Source organism: Chelonia mydas, chromosome 6 (assembly GCF_015237465.2).
Source record: "Chelonia mydas isolate rCheMyd1 chromosome 6, rCheMyd1.pri.v2, whole genome shotgun sequence".
Classification (NCBI taxonomy): Eukaryota; Metazoa; Chordata; order Testudines; family Cheloniidae; genus Chelonia; species Chelonia mydas.
The window spans coordinates 11,068,984-11,095,830 of record NC_051246.2 but is presented as its reverse complement, the minus strand read 5'-3'; the positions used below and the strand labels follow the sequence as shown (position 1 = coordinate 11,095,830).

Sequence of the window (26,847 nt, the reverse complement as noted above, 5' to 3'; positions counted from 1 at the left end):
TATTGATTTCAATTACAACACAGAATATAGTGTACACTGCTCACTTTATATTTATTTTTGATTACAAATATTTGCACTGTAAAAAACTGCATTCAAAAATAAAACAATGTCAAATTTTAGAGCCTGCAAGTCCATTCAGGCCTATTTCTTGTTCAGCCAATTGCTCAGACAAACAAGTTTGTTTACATTTACAGGAGATAATGCTGCCCACTTCTTGTTTACAATGTCACCTGAATGTGAGAACAGGCGTTCACATGGCACTGTTTGTAGCCGGCGTCGCAAGATATTTACGTGCCAGATGCACTAAAGAGTCATATGTTCCTTCATGCTTCAATCACCATTCCAGAGGACATGCGTCCATGCTGATGACGGGTTCTGCTCAATTACAATCCAAAGCAGTGCGGACCGACGCATATTCATTTTCATTACCTGAGTCAGATGTCACCAGCGGAAGGTTGATTTTCTTTTTTAGTGGTTCGGGTTCTGTAGTTTCTGCATCGGAGTGTCGCTTTTTTAAGACTTCTGAAAGCATGCTCCACACCTCGTCCCTCTCGGATTTTGGAAGGCACTTCAGATTCTTAAACCTTGGGTCGAGTCCTGTAGCTATCTTTAGAAATCTCACATTAGTATCTTATTTTGTGTTTTGTCAAATCTGCAGTGAAAGTGTTCTTAAAACGAACAACATGCCGGGTCATCACCTGAGACTGCTAAAACATGAAATATATGGCAGAATGTGAGTAAAACAGAGCAGGGGACATGCAATTCTCCCCCAACGAGTGCAGTCATAGATGTAATTAACACATTTTTTTTTAATGAGTGTCATCAGCATGGAAGCATGTCCTCTGGAACGGTGGCCCCGGACATATGAATCTTTAGCGCATCTGGCACCTAAATATCTTGCGACGCTGGCTACAACAGTGCCATGCGAATGCCTGTTCTCACTTCCAGGTGACATTGTAAACAAGAAGCGGGCAGCATTATTTCCTGTAAATTTTTTAAGGCAGTTATGTAACAAAAAGAAATAAATCTACATTTGTAAGTGGCACTTTCACAACAAAGAGATTGCACGACAGTACTTGTATGAGGTGAATTAAAAATACTATTTCTTTTGTTTATCATTTTTACAGTGCAAATATTTGTAATCAAAAATAAGATACACTTTGATTTCAATTACAACACAAAATACAGTATATATGAAAATATATCCAAAATATTTAATAAAACGGCGATTAATTGCGATACATTTTTTAAATTGCTATTAATTTTTTGAGTTAATCGCGTGAGTTAATGGCGATTAATTGACAGCCCTAATATAAACTTGAAATATGGCTTTAATTGGTGTTTGTATATATTTTTTTGCAAATTTAAATCAATCAGGAGATAACACAGCAAGATAGTCCCAATCCCAAAGCTTGAGGTATCGGTTTTGGAGCCTTGACACAGATATCAGAAACACAAGTTTGATACTTTGTACACTATCTTTAGTAGAGATAAATAAAATCTGCTTACTTTCTCTAACAGACACACTCTGTGTTGACGGCCATTATCCACTCCATTTTAGTCATCTGTTTTTCACTCCACTAAAAACATATTTAATTTTAACATGCGTGGTTAAGTTTTTTCCCCTCTTTTATTAAGGAAACAAATTTATTTTTCTAATTATTTTGGCATTTATGTTTACCAATGTAAATCATGTACGTAACTCACTAACATTTGACTCCATCATTACTTGGAACCACATTAATTTTTGTACAAATTTTAAGTTATTTTACAGAGATAACTAAAAATACAATTTGAAAATAAGCGACCTTCATCTGCAGCGTCTAAGGTTCTGTGTTTAGCTAATGTTGTTTTAAACTGGCTCTGCTAAGGCGAGTACAAGATAAATTTACATTCTAGAAGGATATTATTATTTGATTGTACCACTTTAATCAATGAATGACAAAAGCATAATTTGGTAATAAAAGTAATAAGGATAATTACTCCAGCCAGGACAGGTTCAGCATTTTTAGAACTCACTGCTCAGAATTAAATTTAATCATAAGAGAGAAATAAAATTGTGAAATGCACAGACCAGGCAAAAAACACTAAAGTAACAGCACTGTAATCCTTAACAAACATTGACAAAATAAAATGACAGAGAATATATGTACATTTTGACAGGAATCCAGATGTAATAATAGCACCACCACAAGTGTGTGTGAGAAAGAGAGAAAGCGTGTCTGTTGTGGGAAGCATGTGAGGGAGACTGTGTGTGAGTGTGTGTTTGTTGGGCGGGGAGTGCGAGGGAGACTGGGTGCGTGTTGCGGGGGGAGTGAGCATGTGCCTGAGTGAGTGTGTCAGCGAGCTGTCTCTTTAAGCCGAGCACTCAGGAGCCTGAAAGCTTGTTCAGTACAGCAGCAACTCCCACACCAGAGCCAGAGGCACCAGCCAAGGCAGGCTCTGTCCCCGCACCCCAGCTCAGTGGAGACTGGTTAGATGGGCAGGGGGACACCCTGACATCAGCCCCCACCTAGCTCTGTGCAGCAGATCAGGAGGCAGGCTCCCGGTCCTGAGCAGCTTGGCCAGCAGTGGCTCCATGGTGGGGGAGCGGGGGCAGCGTGGCAGCTGCAGACGGCAGTGGAATAGGGCAGCAGCGGGGCGGGGGAATGGGGGTCAGCATCTTCCCTCCTGCTGCAAACTTCACCCAAATGTGAAGTACAAAACTCAGGGGCAGGGAAAGCAGGTGCCCCTGCTGCCCTCCCTAAATGGTGCCCCTGAAGTCCGGCCTGCAAGTCCTCTTGTCTGGTGGCATCTCCCTGCCCAGGGCCTCCACTCGCACTTCCCAGCGGCTCATGGCCGGCGTCTGCTCCCCAGCTCTGGGTCCGTAGCTCCCCGCTGTAGCTCAGCCCTGGCTCCCCGTCCACGAGGCTGCTCCAGCTCCACCTGCCTCAGCGCTGCTCTTGTTCGGCTCTGGCTCAGCTCCCCGAGCTCCCCTGGGCTGCTTCTCTGGCCCCTCTGGTTCTGGCTGCTGGGCAGCTCTGCCCCCAGCTCAGCTCTGCTCCGCCTCCGGCAGCTCCAGCTCACCCTGAGGACAGGCCCTGGGCTCCTGACTCCCTCATTAGCCTGCTTGCCCTGTCAGTCAGGCCGAGCTGGAGCGCTGGCCTCTCCCCATTGGCCCTGGGGACCTTGATTTCTCATTGGTAGGGCCCTACCAAATTCATGGTCCATTTTGGTCAATTTCTTACCAGGCAATACCATACCAGGCCATTCTTATTTCTGCACTGCTGCCTGCAGCCCTGGGCCCACAGTCAGCAGCCGCCACCCTCTGGCCGCCCAGCTGTGAAGGCAGCAATGCAGGAGTAAGGGTGGCATGGTATGGTTTTGCCACCCTTAGTTCTGCGCGGCTGGGGTGCGGCCTTCAGAGCTGGGTGCCCAGCCAACAGCCACCGCTCTCCAGCCACCCAGCTCAGAAGGTAGCGCAGAAGTAAGGGTGGCACTACCCTGATCCCCCTAAAATAAACTTGTGACCTCCCTGCAACTCCCTTTTGGGTCAGGACCCCCAATTTGAGAAACGCTGGTCTCCCCTGTGAAATCTGTACAGTACAGGGCACACAAAAGACCAGATTTCACGGTCTGTGATGCGTTTTTCATGGCCGTGAACTTGGTAGAGCCCTACTCATTGACCCTTCCCCTTTCTTTTGGCACTGGGAGATGGCAACCAAAAACCCCACTGAGTTTCAGTCAGGAGCCAACAGTCCCCTTGCTGGAGGCCTATTAACCCCACAGGCGGCAGCTGCGGAAGAGCCAGGGAGCATGGAACCCATTGCAAGCGGGTTTAGCCACAGGTGCCGACTTTTCAAAGTGCTGGTGGGTGCTCGACCCCCAGCTCCAGCCCAGGCCCTGTCCCCGCCCCGCCTCCTCCCACCCAGTTCCACCTCCTCCCCCGAGTCCCGGCCTCCCTGCACGCTGCGAAACAGCTGATTGCGGCAGGGAGGGGCAGGTGCCGATCTGCGGGGCCCACCGGCGGGCGGGAGGGGCTGGGGGCAGTGCGGATTTAGAGTTATTGGGGCCCTGTGCCCAGCTTCATTATTGGGGTCCCTCCTTGGGACCCAGCCAAGAAAAAGAACATTCTCTCTTATCTCTCCCCCCCTGCTCCCGTTTTTCATTCTTTCTTTTTTCTTCATCCCTCCTCCTATAAGTCACAGGAAGTAAATGAAAATAAAGTGAGGTACTTGACTCTTTTTGTAGTCTAACTTATTTTTCCACAGACCACTTGAAGATTGCTGAGGATCTCGGCGGACCACTTAATGATCTTTCCAAATATTGTTTCTACCATTAGCTAACTACTGTAAAGCACTTTGGATAAAAGCACTTTATGAAAAGAAAATGTAAAAAAACTTTGGGGTGCAGGGTCTGGCCAGGACTTAGGGTGCAGGAGGAGGTTCAGGGCTGGGGGTGCAGGGTCTGGGAGGGAGTTAGGGTGCAGGTGCAGGCTGGGGGTTGGGGTACAGGGTCTAACCAGGAGTTAGGGTGCGGGAGGGGGCTTAGGGTTGGGGAAGGAGGTTGGGGTGTGGAGCGCTGACCTGGGGCAGCTCCCGTTTGGTGCGAGGGGTGCAGGTGGGGATGTGGGGGGGTGGCAGGAGTCAGGGTGGGCAGGAGGCAGGGGGCGTATGAGGGGGCTGCAGGAGTCAGGGCTGGGAGTGTGTGAGGGAGTGCTGGAGTCCCCATTTGGTGCTCAGGTTAGGGGTGGGGATGTAGGGAGGTGCAGGATTCAGGGCATGGGGTGGGGAGGCTGGGTATGTGGGGGGCTGCAGGAGTCAGGGAGGGCAGGGGGCTGGGGATTCGTGAGGGGGTGCAGAGTCAGGGCAGGGGGCTGGGAGCACCCCCACAACCTCAGCCCACACCCCCAGCCCCCTGCCCTGAGTGGCTCATGGCAGGGGGCTGGGTGGGGTATGTGTAGGGGGAGTACGGGGGCCCTGCCTTTGCTCTGCCCTGCCCCGATTCCACCCCCTTCCCCAAGGCCCCGCCTCCGCCTCTTCTCCGACTCCGTCCCGAGCGCCCTGCGGCCCTGCTCCTCCCCCTCCCTCTCGGAGTGACCTGAACACCGGCAAACAGCTGTTCGGCAGCAGGGGAAGCACTGGGAGGGAGCGGGAGAGGAAGGGGCGGGAACGCGGCACGTTTGCGGGAGGAGGCGGGGAGGGGAGCTTAGTTGCCGGTTTGGGGCGGAGCCTGCAGCAGGAACCCCAGGAGCTGGCAGGTATCAAAACTTCTGACCCCCCAGCTGCCCAGCCCTGGGGGCCCCCTGTCACTGGGGGGCTCTGTGCCTCGGCACCCTGTGTTTCACTGTAAATCTCTCTCTGTCTCAAGGCGTCTTTCACCTCCTTGTTTCCTCAGGCTGTAGATCGGGGGTTCAGCATGGGGATCACAAGGGTATAGAACACAGCCACCAACAAACAAACCTCCCTGGAACAAATTAACCAGGGAAGAAGTGGATTCTCTGTTTCCTGGTATCCTCACATCACAACTGGTTACCATTCTGGAAGGTGCCTTTTAGTGAATTTCAAGCAATTGGGCTTAATATGGTGGTAAGTGTGTGACATTTCATAGCCGGTGAAATAGAGGGCCGGATTAGGAGATTGAATTGTTTCACAATCTATGTCTGTACGGAAAACTCAGAGTGGGGTGAGGAACAGGCTCTGCTGTTTACTGGGTGGCCCTGCTTGCTCCCCAGAATCAATAATGAGCAAGTGGGTGATCCGGGGTGCAGCTCAAACATCCAACCGGGCTGGCCAGGAGCAGACATCAGGCCTGCAAGGGAAAGGTGAGCGTAGGCAGTGACTTCACAAGGCCTTTGGCAGGAACTCAGCCTATTGGGCAAAGGTGATGAGGCGGCTGTGACCTCACAGAGCTCCCTGGACAACAGCCCGGCAGGACAGGGATGCGGGGCAGGGGGAACCTCAGAGACCCTTGTAGCCTTGCTGCAGGAAGCCTCCATCTCCCGGTCTCTCGGTCAGGACCAGGAGCGGATTGGGGTGGAGGAGATTCTTTGGGAGTTTTTGCATTTCCCTGCTGGATTTTGTTGAAAGAAATCATCATCTGTGTAGAAGGTAAGAAAAATACAGGCTCTCTGTACAAGATGGGGGACTCTATCCTAGCAGCTTCTCAGGTAGAAGCAGAGAGGTTCCATATCTCTCTGTACTGGGCACTGGTGCAGCCACTCCTGGAATATTGTGTCCATTTCTGGTGTCCACAATTTGAGACAGATGCTGATCAGTTGGAGAGGGTCCACAGAAGAGCCACATGAACGATGAAAGGATTAGAACACTGCCTTGTGCTGACAGACTACACGAGCTCCATCAAAGAGAAGGTTAAGATGAGCCAAAGGGAACAAATATTTACTAATGGGTCTTCACTTTAGCAGATAAAGGTTATAAGCAGACAGTGGCTGGAAGTTGAAGCTAGACCAATTCACAATAGAAATAAGGGGAGCATTTTTAACCTCAGGATTTGGAGCAATTCACCGAGGGTTGTGCTGGATCCTCCACAAATGGCCTTTTTAAAATCAGATTAGGTGTTTTTTCTAAAAAAATCTGCTCTAATTCCTATGGAAATTATTTTGAGGGACGTTCTATGGCCGATGTGAAACAGAAAGTCAGAGCAGAGTGGTTCCTTCTGGGCTTGGAATTTATGAATCTGAGACTCGCCTGGGGGCGTTTGGAATTTGTCCCCTTTGCCTTCCCTCTTCCTCCTTCACTCTTGTCTCTTCTTCTCTTTTCTCTTCTTCCATTTCTTTCTGCTGCTTTTCTTCCTGGGGAGGGTGGGGCTGTGCTCCAGCTGTCATTGTAGAGCCCCTCACAAAGAGGTGGGGCTGGAATTGTGCGCTGATGGTGATCTCCACCATAGTGCTCTCCTGTGGTGACTAGTTGAGAATGCTCGGCCCTCCAGGCCCTGAGAGTCTCCACACTGATCGGCCAAGTGGGGGGCTATTGCTGAGTTAATAGGGAGGAAACTCAGGCACTCCTTGGCTGTGTGGTAGTGAGGCCTAAGGCTCAATTCAAAGGCATTTATTTGTCTGTCTGGAAGGCCATATTTGGAAGGCTACATCCAATTCATTCAAAATTTCAGGGAATTTCTAGGCATCAGTGGGAAGAACCTTGTTGATTTTGGTGACAATTGGAAAACACACCGCCAGAAAAGCTGATTTCCACACTGTGCCCCTTACATTGGTCCTGAAGATTAAGGGCGTTGTGACTTGAGAGTTAATTCAGCCAGTCAGTGCTGACTCTCCATGGGCGATTTGCGTGTAACCCTTCTGCCCATCAGAGCTGGCAGCAACAAGGGCCGGGTTCAATATCTAGGGGATCCATTCCAATAACACAATGCAAACCGGCTCGAGCCCCCACCCAGTGGACCTGGGACAAATATATACCACCCCCCTGGGCGCCTCCAAGAGGCAATACTTCCCCTCTCGCAAGCACATAGTCTGAGTGTAGCAAAAAGCCTTTTAATAACAGAGAGAAACAATGTGGCATTATGTTGGGGAAACACCACCAACAGGATTCATAACACAACCCATGAGCAAAAAAAAACCACCCCAAGCAAATTGGGGCATGCCCCTTTTCCCTCGGGTTCTTGAGTCCCAGCCCCCAAACGTCTCTTGAGTCCAGCAATCCACAAATCACCCAAAGTCCAAAAGGTCCAGCCCCAGAGTTCAAAAGTTCATCTGCATAGTGTACTTACTCCCCCAGTCTGGCTAAAATGTGCCTGTGTGTGGGGGAAAGGGGTAAGGGGCACCTTACGTGTCCTGAAGCTGACTGCCCCACAGGGCTCTGCTCCGCTGTCTCACGAACGGCTCTGCTCCACCACGACCGGCTCGCTTTGCACAGCTCGCCGTCTCACGAACACGCCGCTGTCTCACGAACGGGCTCCGCTCCACCACGACCGGCTCCGCTCTGCACAGCTCGCCGTCTCACGAACAGCTCTGCTCAGCTCGCCGTCTCACGAACACGCCGCTGTCTCACGACCGGCTCTGCTCCACCACGACCGGCTCTGCTCTGCACAGCTCGCTGTCTCACGAACGGCTCGCTCTGCACAGCTTGCCGTCTCACGAACAGCTCTGCTCAGCTCGCCGTCTCACGAACACACCACTGTCTCACGGACGGCTCCGCTCCACCACGACCAGCTCTGCTCGGCACAGCTCGCCGTCTCACAAACAGCGCTGCTCAGCTCGCTGTCTCCACAACGGCTCCGCTCTGCACAGCTCACCGTCTCACGAACAGCACCACTGCAGTCCTAGATCTTCTGGCTCCCCACTACTTGACACAGTGCTCAGTGATTTCAGCTCTTAGTGATTTCAGCTCATAGTTAGTGGGGGGCCTTAGTGCTGGTGCACCATAAGGCCAAAGTGAATGCAGCACAAGTACCTGTAGCAAGACTCTTAATAGACCCCAAAATTAGCTCTGACATTCCACAGTGGAGAGAGACAGAGGTGCAATTGGTGCTTCAGGCCCTCACAAAGGGGCCCACACCACCAGGTACTAATACCCTGTCTCAAGTCTCTCTCATTCACACAGTTTTGGAACCCATGACCCTTGCCTAGTGAGTGCTACTTAGTTGATGGTGAGTCCCTCCATCATAGCAAAGGCCAAGTACAGTTCCAAGCTACAGTTTCCCATAATCAGGGTAATAACAATTTATTCTTCCTGCCCCAATAACAGAGACACTGGGGATCCCACAGCAGCTGAAGTGACCATTTGGGCAGCTATGGCCTCAGTCTAGGCGGGTGGGTGTGCCTATGCAAATGAGATCGGCCCCTGAAGTTTTTTTTCCACAACTTGCCACACCTCACCACCAGATGTCAGGGTGGAGCTCATCCTGACACTGCTTACATGCGTAAGTCAGCAAACGAGCCTGCAGGTTTCAGTGGGAGCGATGCCCAAGGCAGGCCGCAGGGTCAGGGTCTACGCTCAGAGTTAGTGGAGTCAGTGAGCGACAGGTGGCCGAGTTACCTCTGATGTCCCAGTGTTACTGCTCAGGTTCCTCTGCCTGCAGCAACCCCTGGGCAGTGACTGTCAAGGGGAAGGTTTTGTAGATTGAAACTTAATAAAACAGGAAGCGCAGAAGAGGAATGGCTGAGACGATTTGTCAATAAATGTAGGTTTTGTGGCAATATCCTGTGCAATTAATACTGGTTCAGGGAGGGAGACAGCATTCCTGCCCCTCCCACCACCTCTTAGCTGGGCCTCCATAAAAGAGACTAACCAGAGTTTCGGATACTTGTTTTGTTTAAGACTGAGCAAATAAGACACAACAAATTATGATATGATGAATTTTGCTGCCATCTCTCCTTTCATAGAATGCCAGCAGTTTATGACTCTCTAGAATGAAGCAGGTGTAAAATTCAAGGTGAAAACCAATCAATGGCTGTGTTCAAAACCAAAAACCCCCCAAAGGGAATTTTTTTAAAAAAAATTTAAACTGGATTTTTAAAATGTAAATTTAAGAACAGGTTTTTTTTTTGTTTTTTCCTGACAAACCTATCAGGTACAAAATTTGAAAATATGACAAGCTATGGTAAGGCCCTGTAGTTGCCTCGAGCCTATGAAACTGATTTAAATAAATAAATATATGAAGAAGTCCATGTTTGTGGCCAAGTTTCAGAGGCAGTCAAACCACTGAACTGTTGGAAGTCGTTGCCTAAGCACCTAGGGGTCCGGAAGTTGTTGAAATACTCAGCCAGATTTTGGCAGCAACAGCCGTTTCTGCAGGTGCAGAAAGAATATTTTCTTCATTTCAGTTCCTGCGGCTACTTCACTCAAATTAAGAACCTGATTGGGAGTTGAAAAAGGATGAAGGCTTCTTTTCCTCTTCTAATATATGAATAAACGCTAGAGAGGAGGAGATGTGAGCTACTACTTCTAAAATCTGGAAAGACGTTTATGACCAGGAACAATCAGTTCAATGCACTAATGAGAGATACTTCTTGACCTCAGTTTGTTTGAAATGAAAAAAAATGTTTCAGTCAACCTTTCGGTTTTTATGTATCCTGCAAAAACCAGCAAATCAACAAGTTTTAATGGATACCTATTCGTAGAATCATAGAAGACTAGGGCTGGAACAGACCTCAGGAGGTCATCTAGTCCACCCCCCTGCCTCAAAGCAGGACCAACCCCAACTTAATCATCCCAGCCAGGGCTTTGTCAAGCTGAGCTTTAAAAACTTGTAAGGATGGAGATTCCACCACCTCCCTAGGTAATGCATTCCAGTGCTTCACCACCCTCCCTGTGAAAAAGTTTTTCCTAATATCCATCTTAAGCCTTCCACACCTACAACTTGAGACCATTGGTCCTTGTTCTCTCATCTGCCACCACTAAGAATTTCATGAGAATCAATCTTCATTAGGAAAATAACTGAAAAATACAAATACAAAACATTTGAAATGAAATCAATCCACCCTGATCTTAGTGCCTGGGGGTGTGGGCCTCTGAGACCAGACCTGAGACCCTCATTGGCTAGAAACACCCAGGGAGCCAGTAACAAATTCCAGTCCTGTTAGCATCCAAGCCTCCATAATCCAAGGAACACCTGATGGCTGTGGGAGACAGAGGGGTGCTGAGGATGTCTAACTCATGCTTGCAAACACAGAGATGTGTTATTGGCTTTGGATGGGGGACAAGTAGCAAATCCATCGGGATTCTTGCCCCAAACAACAATCACCCATTTTCCTTTTGAGCACAAGGGCTCTAACACCCCTGACGAGCTCAAATCTTCTCCTTCTAGGACTTAGAGAATTTTCGCCATCCCCATGATACAGAGGTAAAGAGAAAGGAAGTGACCTCTCTTTGGTCACACACCAAGGTCAGGCTAGAGCTCGAAGAGAAGCATACTAAAAAAAAGTTGTATCAAAAATGTTTTACATTTAAAACTAACGGATTTCTTAAACAAAGGAAATTTGATGTGTGGTTAGTGACCTGAAATGATACATTCTGGTCACCACGTGTTTCTAGATTTATGAACTAGTAGATCCATCCTCTCACACTAGCTTTTATCCATGGATTGAGGGAGGAAAACAAGTTTGCCTGTTTTGTGAACTGCCAATGGCTTTCTTCAATTTCAACGCACTAGTCAATTCAACTGAACATTTGAATAAACTGAAATGAAGAAAATATTTTCTGCGCCTTTCGAGGAAGCTACTGCTGTCCAAAGCTGGGTTAGCATTTCACCTAACTTTGCTTCCAGGGCCTTAGCTATCACATCAGTGGTGTGACTGTCTTTAAAACTTGGCAGTAAACATGTTCCCCTTCATGTTATTTTTTCTCTTCTGTTTAAATTATTTAAGAGATTGTCATAAATTTCACCCTTAACAAAGGTTGTCATTTCAAATTGAATTTTAAATAGATAATTTTTTGTGTCAAGCTGGGCCTTAAAAATCTCTAAGGATGAAGATTCCACCCCCTCCATTGGTCACACTCAGAGCAAGGGAGACGGGGAATCGAGGAAAACCACCAATGAAAGCCAGGAGTCCTGACTCCCAACCCCTGCCTCAGTCACTACAGCAGCTCACACTCAGAGCCAGGGAGACTGGGAATCGAGGCCCGCTGGCACATCCCAGCGCTGGAAGGGAGTGTTCCTCTAGTGGTTAGTGCGGGAGCCTGGACAAAGGACTCCTGGGCTCCATCCCCAGCTCTATCCCTGACTCCCAGTGTGACCCTGAGGCAGTGGCTTCTCCTGCCCAGGCCTCTGTTTCCATCACTGGGGCTGGGGACACTCCCCTACAGCCCGTGGGTCGTCACGCTTCAGGAATGTGCGTGAGGTACAAGGAGACCTGGAGATGGAGGTGTGCTGCTGGCCGTAGGTCAGTGTTGTGAAGCCCGGCTGCTAGCCTGGGTTTATCCATTCCCTGGCAATAAAACATCGTCTTGTTTTCACAGCCCTTTCGATCTCCTGGCTTCTACCCCCTGCCCTGCTGGCAGGGCATTGTGCAGCACCCTTTCCAGCCCACCTGGGTGTGGGAGATCGAGGAGGAGGGCAAATTACGGACCATCAGTGAGCATCTGCCACCCAGCTCCATCCCATCTAGAGCAAGTGAGTGGAGTTCTCCAGAGCCATCCCAGTGTGGGGGGAATGGCCCAGCAACAGGCTCCCAGCCCTTCCCTTGTCGGAGATTGTTCCCCATGTCGAGAGTCTTCGGGAGAGCAGAACCTGCCACTGCTGAACACCCCCACCCCAAATCAGTGAAATCAGTGGGAACTGAGGGCGACTCCTGCCTCCTGGATTGGCACATCTGGGTAATGTGATTGCCCATCACAATGGGCAATGATCAGGTTCCTGGTACCTAGCCTGGCTGAGAGCATCCCTTATCCCTGGATCCCAGACCTGGGATACAGCTGTCATTCTCTGTGTGGTGTTCTTATTTTATTCCTAGGAAAAGGATCCCCAAAGGGGTGTGAGGATCCTGGACTCTAATGTCTGCAAGAAGCTTCAGCCACCTTCACAGGTAGAAGTCACTGTCTTCCTACAATGCCACTAGTGCCCTTTCTGCTCTCCAGGCCTGCTCCCTGCAGCAGGACAGAGACACCCCTTAACTCCCCAAGTCCTGATTTCCTGCCATTCAAGGGGTGGGGTTTCCATTGCCCACACCCCCACCATCAGATACTTTCCTGTGGGAATCTCCCTAGAGCAGGGAGAAATCTGTTCTTCTCTTCTCTGCTCAGTAAATCCACCGACACTGACCTCATCTGAGCTGCTTTGTGTATCCGAGATTAGTGGTATTTTTGGAAAACCCTTAGCGTACGGGGCTGTGAGGTGCAGCAGGGGAGACGTGAGCTCCAGCAGATTCCCCTGAAAAACACCACCCTGCCTTTCTCTGGTCAGGCTAGGGCTCACTGTCCATTGTGGAGGTGAAGACCGATGGGAGCTGCTGGATTGACCTTGATGTGCCATGTCCTTGTGTGGATGAAGGACCTACATCTCAGAGATGGCCAGCAGCAGATCTACCACATGTGTCCAGGAACAGGCTAAACAACCTACACTAATAGGTAAGTAAAATCATGGCCACATGTAGACATGAACCCCCTGATCTAAAGCCTAAGGAACAAGGATGTGAAATGTACTGTAATGAAAATGACAGCGAGGAAAACGTTTACTCCGTGAATTCCTATCATAGTGTAATTCAGAGTAACTAATGGGGAAGGGTGGTAGGAGATGGAATCCCACCGTTGCTATGGGATGGGAAGCCAGGGCATTTGCACAAAGACGTGAAAAGTATCACCCGGGTTATATATTGGGACAAAGTTCCTCCTCTACCTTGGTGGGTCTTGCACTTATTGGCGGATTTGCTCGTCTTGGAGCTTCACGGAGCCCTCAGTTTGGCCGCTTTCGTGAACCCACAGTCCAGGTCAACTCCTCCCGTGTCTGACCAGGAGTTGGGAGGTTTGGGGGGAACCTGGGCCCACCCTCTACTCCGGGTTCCAGCCCAGGGCCCTGTGGAATGCAGCTGTCTAGAGTGCTCCTGGAACTGTGCGACAGCTACAACTCCCTGGGCTACTTCCCCATGGCCTCCTCCCAACACCTTCTTTATCCTCACCATAGGACCTTCCTCCTGGTGTCTGATAATGCTTGTACACCTCAGTCCTCCAACGTCCGCGTTCTCACTCTCAGCTCCTAGCGCCCCTTGCTCCCAGCTCCTTACACGCGCACCACAAACTGAAATGAGCTCCTTTTTAAACCCAGGTGCCCTGATTAGCCTGCCTTAATTCATTCTAGCAGCTTCTTGATTGGCTGCAGGTGTTCTAATCAGCCTGTCTGTCTTAATTGTCTCCAGAAGGTTCCTGATTGTTTGGAACCTTCCCTGTTACCTTACCCAGGGAAAAGGGACCTACTTAACTGGGGCTAATATATCTGCCTTCTATCACTCTCCTGAGCCATCTGGCCCGACCCTGTCACAATATTTGTTGGCTGTCCCTATTCAATGCCCTAGGTACATTGAATGCTGTAAGATCTAGATGTCAGTCATGTTACTAAAACTCTGATTCATCAGGAAATCCTTGTTCAACACAGCATTTAAGCAGATGCCTAACTTGGTGTATCTGTTTTCATCCCCATTGATGTCATGCCTTTAGACACGGGCTTTGAATTTTCTAAATTTCCACAGTGCATCTTGTTCTGATCACTAACTCTGTTCCCCAGAAGTGTTGCAAGGTAGGAGTAAATATTCCAGTCACTATCTCTAATAGTAGAGAACAACCAGGGGATGCTTTTGGATGCACTCTCTGGGTATGTCTACACTGTAATTCAAAACCTGTTGGCTAGAGCATGAGCAGAGCTTTATGAGACTGCTGCTGCTGCTGTGGACAGCCATCTCAGCACGTTTCCCATCGTCTCTCTTCTGGCTGTGGATGCTCGATTGCAGCTCGTCTCAGCGGAGGTCCCTGCCATGCCATTTTATCTGTATCCAGCGAGTAGCTGGCACTCGGTTGGAAATACATGAAGAGATCGTCCCGTGGAATTTGGCGACAGCTGTCAGATGGGAGGCGCAGGTGGAGAAGGCCTTGCGCCTGCCCTCAGCAGAGCGGATCCTCAGCACGGCTATGATGATGAGAACGTACGAAACGATGATCAGAAAAGTGCTCATTTCAAACAAACTGCCAAAGACAAAAACCAGCATCAAATTCCTATGAATGCTGCTGCAGGAGAGTTTCAGGAGAGGGGTGAGGTCACAGAAAAGTGATTGATGACACTGGAGTCAAAAGGATAATCTCAACAAACCACTTGTGTGTATCAAAGCATTCACAAAGCCCCAGAAGTACGACCCAATGACCAGCATCAGGCAGACCTTCTTGGTCATGCTGACCATGTAGAGCAGTGGGTTTCAGATGGCCACATAACGATCGTCCGCCATGGGGCTATGAGGAAGATCTCAGTGGTGGCAACTACAGCAAAGAAGCCATATTGCGTAATGAACCTGCTCTAAGAAATGGCTTTGCTCTCCACTAAGAAATTGACCAGGATATTGGGAGCAATGGTGGAGAAATAGCAGGTGTCTAGGAACGACAAGTTGCTGAGGAAGAAGCACATGAGTTTGTGGAGATGGGAGTTGATCTGAATTACCAAGATCATCCCTAAATTCCCCAGCAGGGTGATAAAATAGATTAGTAAAACACTACAAAAAGCGTGGACGATGAGCACTGGATGATCTGTTAGTCCGATGAGAACAAACCTAGTCACCCTTGTGTATTGTTTCCACCATTGCCTTAGCTTGATTCTTAGCTGCTGGGATAATAATATTATGTATTATTTCTATTGCTTTCGCACCAGGGGGCCCCAGTTGCTGACCAGGACCTGGTGGTGCTAGGTGCTGTACAAACACAGAACAAAAGGATGGTCTCCGTCCTGAAGAGCTTACAATGTATTTACAAGACAAAAGACAACAGAGGTTTACAGAAAGACAGATCAGGGGAGCACAGGCAAACATGATAGGCGGTGGCACAGGATATCACCTAACCCTATAATAACTGATGTTTGTTGGCCTAGTGCGATGGGCTGGTGGCCAACTCCAGTCAGCTGGTTACTGCCCTCTAGGTGTTGGCTACGATTCCAAAACCTTCCTAATTTAGGCATCAGCTGCACAGTGTGCACAATAGCTTCCTGGCTTTTATTAAAGCAACAATATAAGGATTAAAACTGGTGTCTGTCTTTTTAAGTTCCCTGCTCCCAACAGGCCATCACTTATCTCTAACCCACAGCACCTGTAAACAACCCAGGTGTCCCTCAACTGCTGCAGACCCATGGAGAGAGAGAGAGAGATTGGAACTTACTGTCAAACCCAGGCCGGCTTCATCAGCAGTCCCTACGTCACTGGATCACCCAACAGCCTCCCAGCCACTGGCAATCTGGGTAGAGAGCAGCACCCTCACTGAGGTGAGGCTAAATGGATAAATAAATGTGGTGACGTGTCTCTCATACTCCCTCTGTTTCATCCAAACATCACACAGATCTCACCGTATCCAGAAGAAAGTGGCTGTAAAAGGGCTCATGAGCTCGTTTACTTACATAAGGTCCCTCTGTATTCCTTTTATTCACGTCGATAGTACTGTATGGAAAAGTCATTTTAGGATCAATGAAGTTATTCAGAAAGACCCCAGATGAGGAAGATACTTAAGTATGTGCCTTACTTTAACTACAGGGTAGTTCTAAATTAATGGGATCATCCAAATGCTTAAAATTAGCACCAGGATCACAGTAAAATATCACTCAAATTTTATAAATGTGCCACAGTGTAGCCCACTATTATTATTACTTATTTTTTGTATTATGCTAGCACCAACATCCCTAGTCATGGGTCAGGACTCAATTGTGCCAGGCGCTGTACAAACACAGAGCAAAAGGACAAAATGCTTACCAAGAAAATCAAGAGATAACAGGTGGATACAGACACAGAAATGGGGGAGGACAAGGCAACAACGAGACAGTAGTCGTCAGTTTCAGAGGCTTAATATTACAGGTGAAAGATTATGTAGGTTGGACATAAACACATTAATTTTTGATCATTTGGGGCCCAGAGCACTTGCAGTGCCATGAATAAATTAGTCTGCAAAAATATTTCTCCCATTTCACTAATTTTACATTTAAAATAATATGTGTTATCCTAACATGTAGCACTACTTACTTCAAACTCTTCAGATCACATTGGCAAAAATTACTTTTCACATTCCTTCTTCCAAACTAAAATCAAATATAAAATGAAGATACTTCAGGCCAGTGATACAGCTGGTGTAAATCGACATCACACCCGGGAGAACACCACCTAAAATCTGGCCCTAAATATTTCCACCTGCGGAAAATAGAACATTTATCTCATTATTTATTCCAGTTTGGGCCATACTAGATCTAGTCAAAATGTTTTTCACGCAAATTCTTTTGTTAGCCAGAGAATGCGGTGTCATTGACACAGAAATGTTGATGGGTTGATTTTGGTGGAGTTTTCGGCCAGAAGTTTTCTGAGGTGTCGGGTGCACTTTCTGGTCAACTCCAGAGAGAGAAGGAGAAAGAGAGAAAAGACAATTGAAAATCTGATCTTTTTGATCATCCAACGGACATTTTAACACAATTCAATTTTATGAAGCCTTTTGGAAGGTTTTATTTTCATTCCACTGTGGAATGGAGACAAATTTTGAAAACTTGAAGATTGTCACAAAAAAGAATCTTCATTCTCTGGCTGTCTCTAGTCCATGAACCCTACTTGCTGGAAAAAAGGGACCAACTTACGGAAAGACTCCAGAGGATCCACATTGAAGGAAGGGGAGGGGAAAAAGGGCTTGTATATATATGGCTTGTATCTGTCTTTCAAGGCAAGTCACCTGAAAGCTCCAAACATCTCTCCTACTCCCAAACTTCCTCAAACTAAGCAATTAAGATTCCCATCCTAGATCTTTGTTTTGGCTGCAGAATAATTGCCCTCAGATGAATTGTGCCATGGAAAAAGAAATGATGTTTACACCTTCATCCATCGCTTCCCCTCCCACCCCTGCTCTGAGAGAGACGTCATGTGAAAGACTCAGAACCAACTCCTTTCTGTTCCCACATCTTCTGATGTCCTCACCAGAGAGCCTGCCCCTTGAAGAGTATAATTTTATCCTGAAAACAAACATGGCTGCATTTCAGATTCAAATAATCAACAAGTTGACTTCTGCAAATTTCTGCCTTGGGCAAGGTGACCTGAAAAGAGCTATTTCCTGATGTAACTCACAAAGGGAGATTTCAGTTCTATTGTAATGGAAATAATGTTCACTCCTACCTTCCGAGAGATGTTGTCTTTCTTGATTTCAAAGTATAGGATGGAAGTATGTTTATGTTTGGCATAGCATCATTTTGGGAGAGGATCCCTGTAGCACTTTGGAGCTCTGATCATCAAGACAAGCACGGACAGACTCATTAAAAATGACCGTATTTCTCTTGGGGACACGGGATAATCACATGCAGATGCATTATCTTGAAAAGTTGTGCAAAAGTTTTTGCCACTGCGGGGATATGGGCTCTGTGGCTGATGTAGAAACCCATCCCCTGCCTCCCTGACCCAGCGCCTGTCACACGAGGCAGGTTGGAGCAATCCAGGGGAACATCAAGGTATGGCCAGCCTGCATTCTTTTGTGGCAACACTGTGCTGGTGTAATGGTCCTGAGTAGGTTTAACATCATTCTCATCATTGATTGCCAAGGGGCTGTAACAGTGTGGCGGAGAGCATGACTTGGTCCCCGGCGTGCAGCATCCCTGCTCCAGCAATGGTACCTGCCATGTTCCATCCTCTTTGCCAGCCCAGGGTGCTACTTGCAATGTCCGATGCTGGTTTTCCAATTCATTTGAACTCTGGGAGCATGACCTTGTGCCTGTGTAACTTCGCAGCCCAATTACATGTGACTTATGGATGGTTCTGAACAGCCGCCTTCCCACCAGGTTGGAGTCTAGAACTTGAAACCCCAGGAAAGCTGGTGGGTGCACAAATTCAGGGTGCCCCTTTGGCCCTGTTGTAGAGCAGTCTCCTCCCAAACCCCACTCCTCCCCTGCTCATGACCTCTTCCCAAGCATCCGCTTGTGGCCCGAGTCTATCTGCAGCACCCTGCCATCCACCTCTCCCTCCTCTGGGCTCTACAGCTGCACTCACAACAGATCAGTCTCGCAGGCCCTTCCAGGCGGGTTTTATTTATTTTCCAAGAGACAACAAACCAAAAGGAGAAGAACAGCATAAGGCAAGTTTTGCTGCTGGGATTAGTCTCTGCTCTCGAGGTCTTTCCTCCAAGGTTATTGCCAAACTCTCTGTCTCTAGCCATCCTTGCTGCTCCTTCCTTTCTCTGCAGCTCCTGCAACTCTCTCAGACACTTTCTCTTGTGCTTCCTGCTGATCAGTAAGAGAATCCGCTGATCCCTGTTCAGGTGGCCTTCTTAGCCGCTAGGGTTGGCTGAACTCAGGCCTCCAGTCCTTAAAATGCCAAGCCACCCCATTACAGGGCTATTTACAGGGACAGGCCATCATCAAAAACCTAGTCCTTTTCTACATCACCTCCCACCCTCTCTGCTTCACCAGCACAGCTAGCACCAATACCATGTGTTTCTTTCTCCCATTCCATTTCTTGTGTTTTTCAAATTGCTTCCCTCATGGAACATCCTCACCACGCAAGTTCCCCAATGCACCACCCTTTTTTATAATAATAAATAATAATAATAATAAATAATAAATGACTATTCATCAAGAAAGAAAGAAAGAAATTAGTTCCTTACATATCCTGCTTTCTTTGTATGTGTCCGTCTTCCTTAGATCATAAGGTCTTTGTATTAGGGAGTGTCCTTACTTTTCTGTCGTAAAGCACACACGATTGGTACTGAACAGATCAATAATGGATACATCAAACAAACAAAAAAAACCCACCTTTGTCATAAAGGTTGGTCTCCTCAGTAAAGTAAGCCATAAAAATTAGGACAAAGGCTATGAAGTCAAGTACTCTCAAGTTAGGAAATACCAGAATGAGTATTGCCCATGCAACATTAACTCTGCAATAAAGGAGGCAGGGATCCTGCAGACAACAGACTCCTTCAATACACAGCCCCAGAGCAGAATTCTGTGCACTGAATAAGGCAGGGGTCGCGAGGGAAAAAAATAACATGGGATCATGTAATTAGCGTCTGCATCATCGGGCAAAGGCACAAAGGACTGAATTAAGGGTGCCAGGGCAACACTTATTTGGACATTTGCTAACCTGAGAATGCTAAACTTTGTAACCTTTTAATCCTTTTTAAAACCTTGACTTTGTATTTCCTAATTATTTGATGGTTTAATTTATTGATGAAAGCTAACCTAAGAACGTTAAATGAAGGGTTTTTGGTTTCTTAATTTCCTTCGTTTTTTAATAGAAAGAACATCAATTATATATGTGCTGTTTAAACAATGAAGCTCTTACTCATCTGTTGTTTTCAGTATATATTTTATTGCCATTCTTATCTTTGTGAAGGTCCCTTTTCACCACTCAGTGCTGTGTTGATCAGAGTGAAAGTAATTAAATTAAACTGTATTAAAAAAAACTCATTTTATGCAACTTCAGTATCAGTGAAAGTTCTAAGCTCTAATCCTCAATTTGTAAGAAGCAGATAAACAATATCCAAGGAAAAAAAGATGGAAGGAAGGATTTTCAAGAATCAGAAGAAACCAGATAGAATTTTTTCCATCTTATTTTCACCTAGCCCTTACTAAGGAAAGTAGCAAACAATTGCTCTTTGAAAGAAACACTGTACCATACCACAGTACAAACCCAAATGAGCCCAGCAGGAGGCTACTGGCTTCTCTCAATCTGGTCCTGTTTCATTACAAACGTCCTTTCTGTGACGATGTTCTGGTAAGAAGGGGGCACTCAGTTGTCAAAGGTAGCTGTTGCCATGGCAGCCAGGGGCTAGTCATTCTCCCCAAGTATGACAAGGAGCTGGAGGCAGGGAGTGCTGAGTGGTGGGTTACTCTGATGTCACAATGCTACTGCTCAGGCAGCACCAGAGGGCAGCAAATGTGCGCTGTGGGGTGGGGTGGGGGGGAAATAGGCTTTCCCAGTGCTCCCGTTTCCCCAAATTTCCTAAAGAAACCAACAACATAACACCGAATGCACGAGTGATTGTTCCAAACACATGCTAATTAGTAGCTGAAATTTGATTCAAATTCCCCATGGCATGTTTCGAAACCAGTGTTCCAAAACAAGGAGAGACCTTGTAAAACAGAAAATTTGGAGGCTCTGGTGTATTTGTGGTTGTGTTAAGATTGAATACTGTGACTTTAAATTTGGGGCACGGTTCCTGGACCTACTTGCGTGCTAGGTGTCTCAGTGGGGGCTTAGCAGCAGTCAGTCAGCAGGTACCCAGTGAATTGTGCCTCTCTGTTACAGGCAGTAGCTTACATTCTCTCCCTCTGATTTTTGGGTTCTTATTTGTTATTGTTCTGGTCTCAAGAAACAAGTTAGCGAGACATTGCAAACTTCCAGCAAGAATATTTTATCTTTTCTCTAACTTCTCTGCTTGTGTGCCACAAAACATAAAAGACACAATCTCATAAAAAAAACAAAATAAAATTCTGAAGCCAAAAGTCCTAACTTCCCCTCTCTAATTTCCCCTACTGTTACTTACAACTTCTTGTCAACTGTTTGAAATGGGCTACCCTCATTACCACGAGAAAAGTGATTTTTCCTCCCTTGGCATCCTACTCCTAACTGAATTGTCTCATTAGACTGACCTCCCACTTGGTAAGGCCACGCCCATCCTTTCCTGTGCTGTGTATTTATACCTGCTACTGTATTTGCCACTCCATGCATCTGATGAAGTGGGTTCTGGCCCACGGAAGCTTATGCCCAAATCAATGTGTTAGTCTCTAAGGTGCCGCAAGGACTCCCCGTCGTTTTGCTGATACAGACGAACGCGGCCGCCCCTCTGAAAACCATTGAACGTTTTCCAGCAGAACATTTTTTTCAGCTGGGAAATGTTGATTCCTTGAAATGGACACATCCCTTGGGAACACGTCCGTCTCAATGACATTTCGTGGGGGTCCCGACCAAAATGGGATCGTGGGGGAGTTCAGAGGTTGTTGTGGGGGGTCACAGCATTGCCTGCTCACTTCTGTGCTGCCTTTAGACCTGGGCTCTGAGGGCAGCAGCCAACAATCTTTCTGAAGTTAGAGGAGGTTTGAAGATGTGCGGGTGGGTCCCTGCTGCTGAGAGCACCTCAGCTGGGGGCTCCTACCTACTAGTACCCTGGCAAATTAACGCAAGGGCCAATTTGGGGGCATCCAGGAAAATGGACCTCTGAGCCCCAGAAGGAACTGCAAGGGAAGCCCCGAGCCCCTGCTGCAGATGCTGGGCAGAAGCCCTAAGCCCAGGCACCCAGAGTGCCGACAGGAGTGGGGAGGGGCATGAAAGTCCTAAGCTCATCACCCCAGCCCTGGCTGCAGCCACGGGGGTTAGAAGCCCTGAGCCCGGGCACCCAGAGACGTGGCTGGAGCACAAGTTGTCAAAGCCAAACCCCTGAGCCCAATGCCGGGTTGATGCAGTGCACTCACACCTGCATGCCTCTGGTACATCTGACGTCCCCAGCCCGGCAGACAAACAGCTAGGAGGCCCCTGCTGGGGTGCTCCTGGCTGGGGGCTCCCACCACGACAGGGAGATCGGATTTCACGGGGCAGGGCTAATTCGATCTAGCCAAGAAAGGCACAACAAGAACCAAGGGCTGTCAGTTGAAGCCAGAGAAATTCAAATGAGAAGTAAGGCACACATTTTTGACAGTGAGGGAGACTAACCACTGGAATAAATTACCCAGGGAAGAGGTGGATTCTCTGTTTCCTGGTATCCTCACATCACAACTGGTTACCATTCTGGAAGGTGCCTTTTAGTGAATTTCAAGCAATTGGGCTTAATATGGTGGTAAGTGTGTGACATTTCATAGCTGGTGAAATAGAGGCTGGATTACGAGATTGAATTGTTTCACAATCTATGTCTGTATGGAAAACTCAGGGTGGGGTGAGGAACAGGCTCTGCTGTTTTACTGAGTAGCCTGCTTGCTCCCCAGAATCAATAATGAGCAAGTGGGGTGATCCGGGGTGCAGCTCAAACATCCAGCCGGGATCACTATAGTGATCTCCTGTGGTGACTAGTTGAGAATGCTCGGCCTCCAGGCCTGAGAGTCTCCACACTGATCGGCCAAGTGGGGGGCTATTGCTGAGTTAATAGGGAGGAGACTCAGGCACTCTTGGCTGTGTGCAGTGAGGCCTAAGGCTCAATTCAACGGCATTTATTTGTCTGTCTGGAAGGCCATAATTTTGGAAGGCTACATCCAATTCATTCCAAAATTTCAGGGAATTTCTAGGCATCAGTGGGAAGAACATTGTTGATTTTGGTGACAATTGGAAAACAACACCGCCAGAAAAGCTGATTTCCACACTGTGCCCCTTACATTGGTCCTGAAGATTAAGGGCGTTGTCACTTGAGAGTTAATTCAGCCAGTCAGTGCTGAGTCTCCATGGGTGATTTGCGTAAGTCAGCAAACGAGCCTGCAGGTTTCAGTGGGAGTGATGCCCAAGGCAGGCCACAGGGTCAGGGTCTACGCTCAGAGTTAGTGGAGTCAGTGAGCGACAGGTGGCCGAGTTACCTCTGATGTCCCAGTGTTACTGCTCCGGTTCCTCTGCCTGCAGCAACCCCTGGGCAGTGACTGTCAAGGGGAAGGTTTTGTAGATTTGAAACTTATAAAAGAGGAAGCGCAGAAGAGGAATGGCTGAGACGATTTGTCAATAAAATGTAGGTTTTGTGGCAATATCCTGTGCAATTAATACTGGTTCAGGGAGGGAGACAGCATTCCTGCCCCTCCCACCACCTCTAGCTGGGCCTCCATAAAAGAGACTAACCAGAGTTTCGGATACTTGTTTGTTTAAGACTGAGCAAATAAGACACAACAAATTACTGATATGATGAATTTTGCTGCCATCTCTCCTTTCATAGAATGCCAGCAGTTTATGACTCTCTAGAATGAAGCAGGTGTAAAATCAAGGTGAAAACCAATCAATGGCTGTTTCAAAACCAAAAACCCCCAAAGGGAATTTTTTTAAAAAAATTTAAACTGGATTTTTAAAATGTAAATTTAAGAACAGGTTTTTTTTGTTTTTTCCTGACAAACCTATCAGGTATAAAATTTGAAAATATGACAAGCTATGGTAAGGCCTGTAGTTGCTCGACTATGAAACTGATTTAAATAAATAAATATATGAAGAAGTCCATGTTTGCGGCCAAGTTTCAGAGGCAGTCAAACCACTGAACTGTTGGAAGTCATTGCCTAAGCACCTGGGGGTCCGGAAGTTGTTGAAATACTCAGCCAGATTTTGGCAGCAACAGCCGCTTCTGCAGGTGCAGAAAGAATATTTTCTTCATTTCACTTCCTGCGGCTACTTCACTCAAATTTAAGAACCTGATTGGAAGTTGAAAAAGGATGAAGGCTTCTTTTCCTCTTCTAATATATGAATAAACGCTAGAGAGGAGGAGATGTGAGCTACTACTTCTAAAATCTGGAAGGACGTTTATGACCAGGAACAATCAGTTCAATGCACTAATGAGAGATACTTCTTGACCTCAGTTTGTTTGAAATGAAAAAAATATTTCAGTCAACCTTTCTGTTTTTATGTATCCTGCAAAAACCAGCAAATCAACAAGTTTTAATGGATACCTATTCGTAGAATCATAGAAAACTAGGGCTGGAACAGACCTCAGGAGGTCATCTAGTCCACCCCCCTGCTCAAAGCAGGACCAACCCCAACTTAATCATCCCAGCCAGGGCTTTGTCAAGCTGAGCTTTAAAACTTGTAAGGATGGAGATTCCACCACCTCCCTAGGTAACGCATTCCAGTGCTTCACACCACCCTCCCTGTGAAAAAGTTTTTCCTAATATCCAACTTAAGCCTTCCACACTACAACTTGAGACCATTGGTCCTTGTTCTCTCATCTGCCACCAAGCATTTCATGAGAATCAATCTTTCATTAGGAAAATAACTGAAAAATACAAATACAAAACATTTGGAATGAAATCAATCCACCCTGATCTTTAGTGCCTGGGGATGTGGGCCTCTGAGACCAGACTGAGACCCTCATTGGCTAGAAACACCCAGGGAGCCAGTAACAAATTCCAGTCCTGTTACCATCCAAGCCTCCATAATCCAAGGAACACCTGATGGCTGTGGGAGACAGAGGGGTGCTGAGAATGTCTAACTCATGCTTGCAAACACAGAGATGGTATTGGCTTTGGATGGGGACAAGTAGCAAATCCATCGGGATTCTTGCCCCAAACAACAATCACCCATTTTCCTTTTGAGCACAAGGGCTTTAACACCCTGACGTGCTCAAATCTTTCTCCTTCTAGGACTTAGAGAATTTTCGCCATCCCCATGATACAGAGGTAAAGAGAAAGGAAGTGACCTCTCTTTGGTCACACACCAAGGTCAGGCTAGAGCTCGAAAGAGAAGCGTAAGAAAAAAGTTGTATCAAAAATGTTTTACATTTAAAACTAACGGATTTCTTAAACAAAGGAAATTTGATGTGTGGTTAGTGATCTGAAATGATACGTTCTGGTCACCACGTGTTTCTAGATTTATGAACTAGTAGATCCATCCCCTCACATCTAGTTTTTATCCATGGATTGAGGGAGGAAAACAAGTTTGCCTGTTTTGTGAACTGCCAATGGCTTTCTTCAATTTCAACGCACTAGTCAATTCAACTGAACGATTTGAATAAACTGAAATGAAGAAAATATTTTCTGTGCCTTTCGAGGAAGCTACTGCTGTCCAAAGCTGGGTTAGCATTTCACCTAACTTTGCTTCCAGGGCCTTAGCTATCACATCAGTGGTGTGACTGTCTTTAAAAATGGCAGTAAACATGTTCCCCTTCATGTTATTTTTTCTCTTCTATTTAAATTATTTAAGAGATTGTCATAAATTTCGCCCTTAACAAAGGTTGTCAATTCAAATTTAATTTTAAATAGATAATTTTTTTGGTCAAGCTGGGCCTTTCAAATCTCTAAGGATGAAGATTCCACCCCCTCCTTTGGTCACCCTCAGAGCCAGGGAGACGGGGAATCGAGGAAAACCACCAATGAAAGCCAGGAGTCCTGACTCCCAACCCCTGCCTCAGTCACTACAGCAGCTCACACTCAGAGCCAGGGAGACGGGGAATCGAGGAAAACCACCAATGAAAGCCAGGAGTCCTGACTCCCAACCCCTGCCTCAGTCACTACAGCAGCTCACACTCAGAGCCAGGGAGACTGGGAATCGAGGCCCGCTGGCACGTCCCAGCACTGGAGGGGAGTGATCCCTAGTGGTTAGTGCGGGAGCCTGGACAAAGGACTCCTGGGCTCCATCCCCGGCTCTATCCCTGACTCCCAGTGTGACCCTGAGGCAGTGGCTTCTCCTGCCCAGGCCTCTGTTTCCCTCACTGGGGCTGGGGACACTCCCCTACAGCCCGTGGGTCGTCACGCTTCAGGAATGTGCGTGAGGTACGAGTAGACCTGGAGATGGGAGGTGTGCTGCTGGCCGTAGGTCAGTGTTGTGAAGCCCCGGCTGCTAGCCTGCATTGATCCATCCCCTGGCAATAAAACATCATCTTGTTTTCACAGCCACTTTCGATCTCCTGGCTTCTACCCCCTGCCCTGCTGGCAGGGCATTGGGCAGCACCCTTTCCAGCCCACCTGGGTGTGAGAGATCGAGGAGGAGGGCAAATTACGGACCATCAGTGAGCATTTGCCACCCAGCTCCATCCCATCTAGAGCAAGTGAGTGGAGTTCTCCAGAGCCATCCCCAGTGTGGGGGAATGGCCCAGCAACAGGGCTCCCAGCCCTTCCCTTGTCGGAGATTCTTCCCCACGTCGAGAGTCTTTCAGGAGAGCAGAACCTGCCACGTGCTGAACACCCCCACCCCAAATCAGTGAAATCAGTGGGAACTGAGGGCGACTCCTGCCTCCTGGGATTGGCACATCTGGGTAATTGTGATTGCCCATCACAATGGGCAATGATCAGGTTCCTGGTACCTAGCCTGGCTGAGAGCATCCCTTATCCCTGGATCCCAGACCTGGGATACAGCTGTCATTCTCTGTGTGGTGTTCTTATTTTATTCCTAGGAAAAGGATCCCCAAAGGAGGTGTGAGGATCCTGGACTCTAATGTCTGCAAGAAGCTTCAGCCACCTTCACAGGTAGAAGTCACTGTCTTTCCTACAATGCCACTAGTGCCCTTTCTGCTCTCCAGGCCTGCTCCCTGCAGCAGGACAGAGACACCCCTTAACTCCCTGAGTCCTGCTTTCCTGCAATTCAAGGGGTTG

General features: G+C 47.6%; 1 protein-coding gene across 1 annotated transcript in view; it reads right to left on the bottom strand.

Moving 5' to 3' along the window:
• Nucleotides 1-26,847, bottom strand: part of LOC102935347 (zinc finger protein 850) — a 123,326-nt gene that overhangs the window by 11,793 nt on the left and 84,686 nt on the right.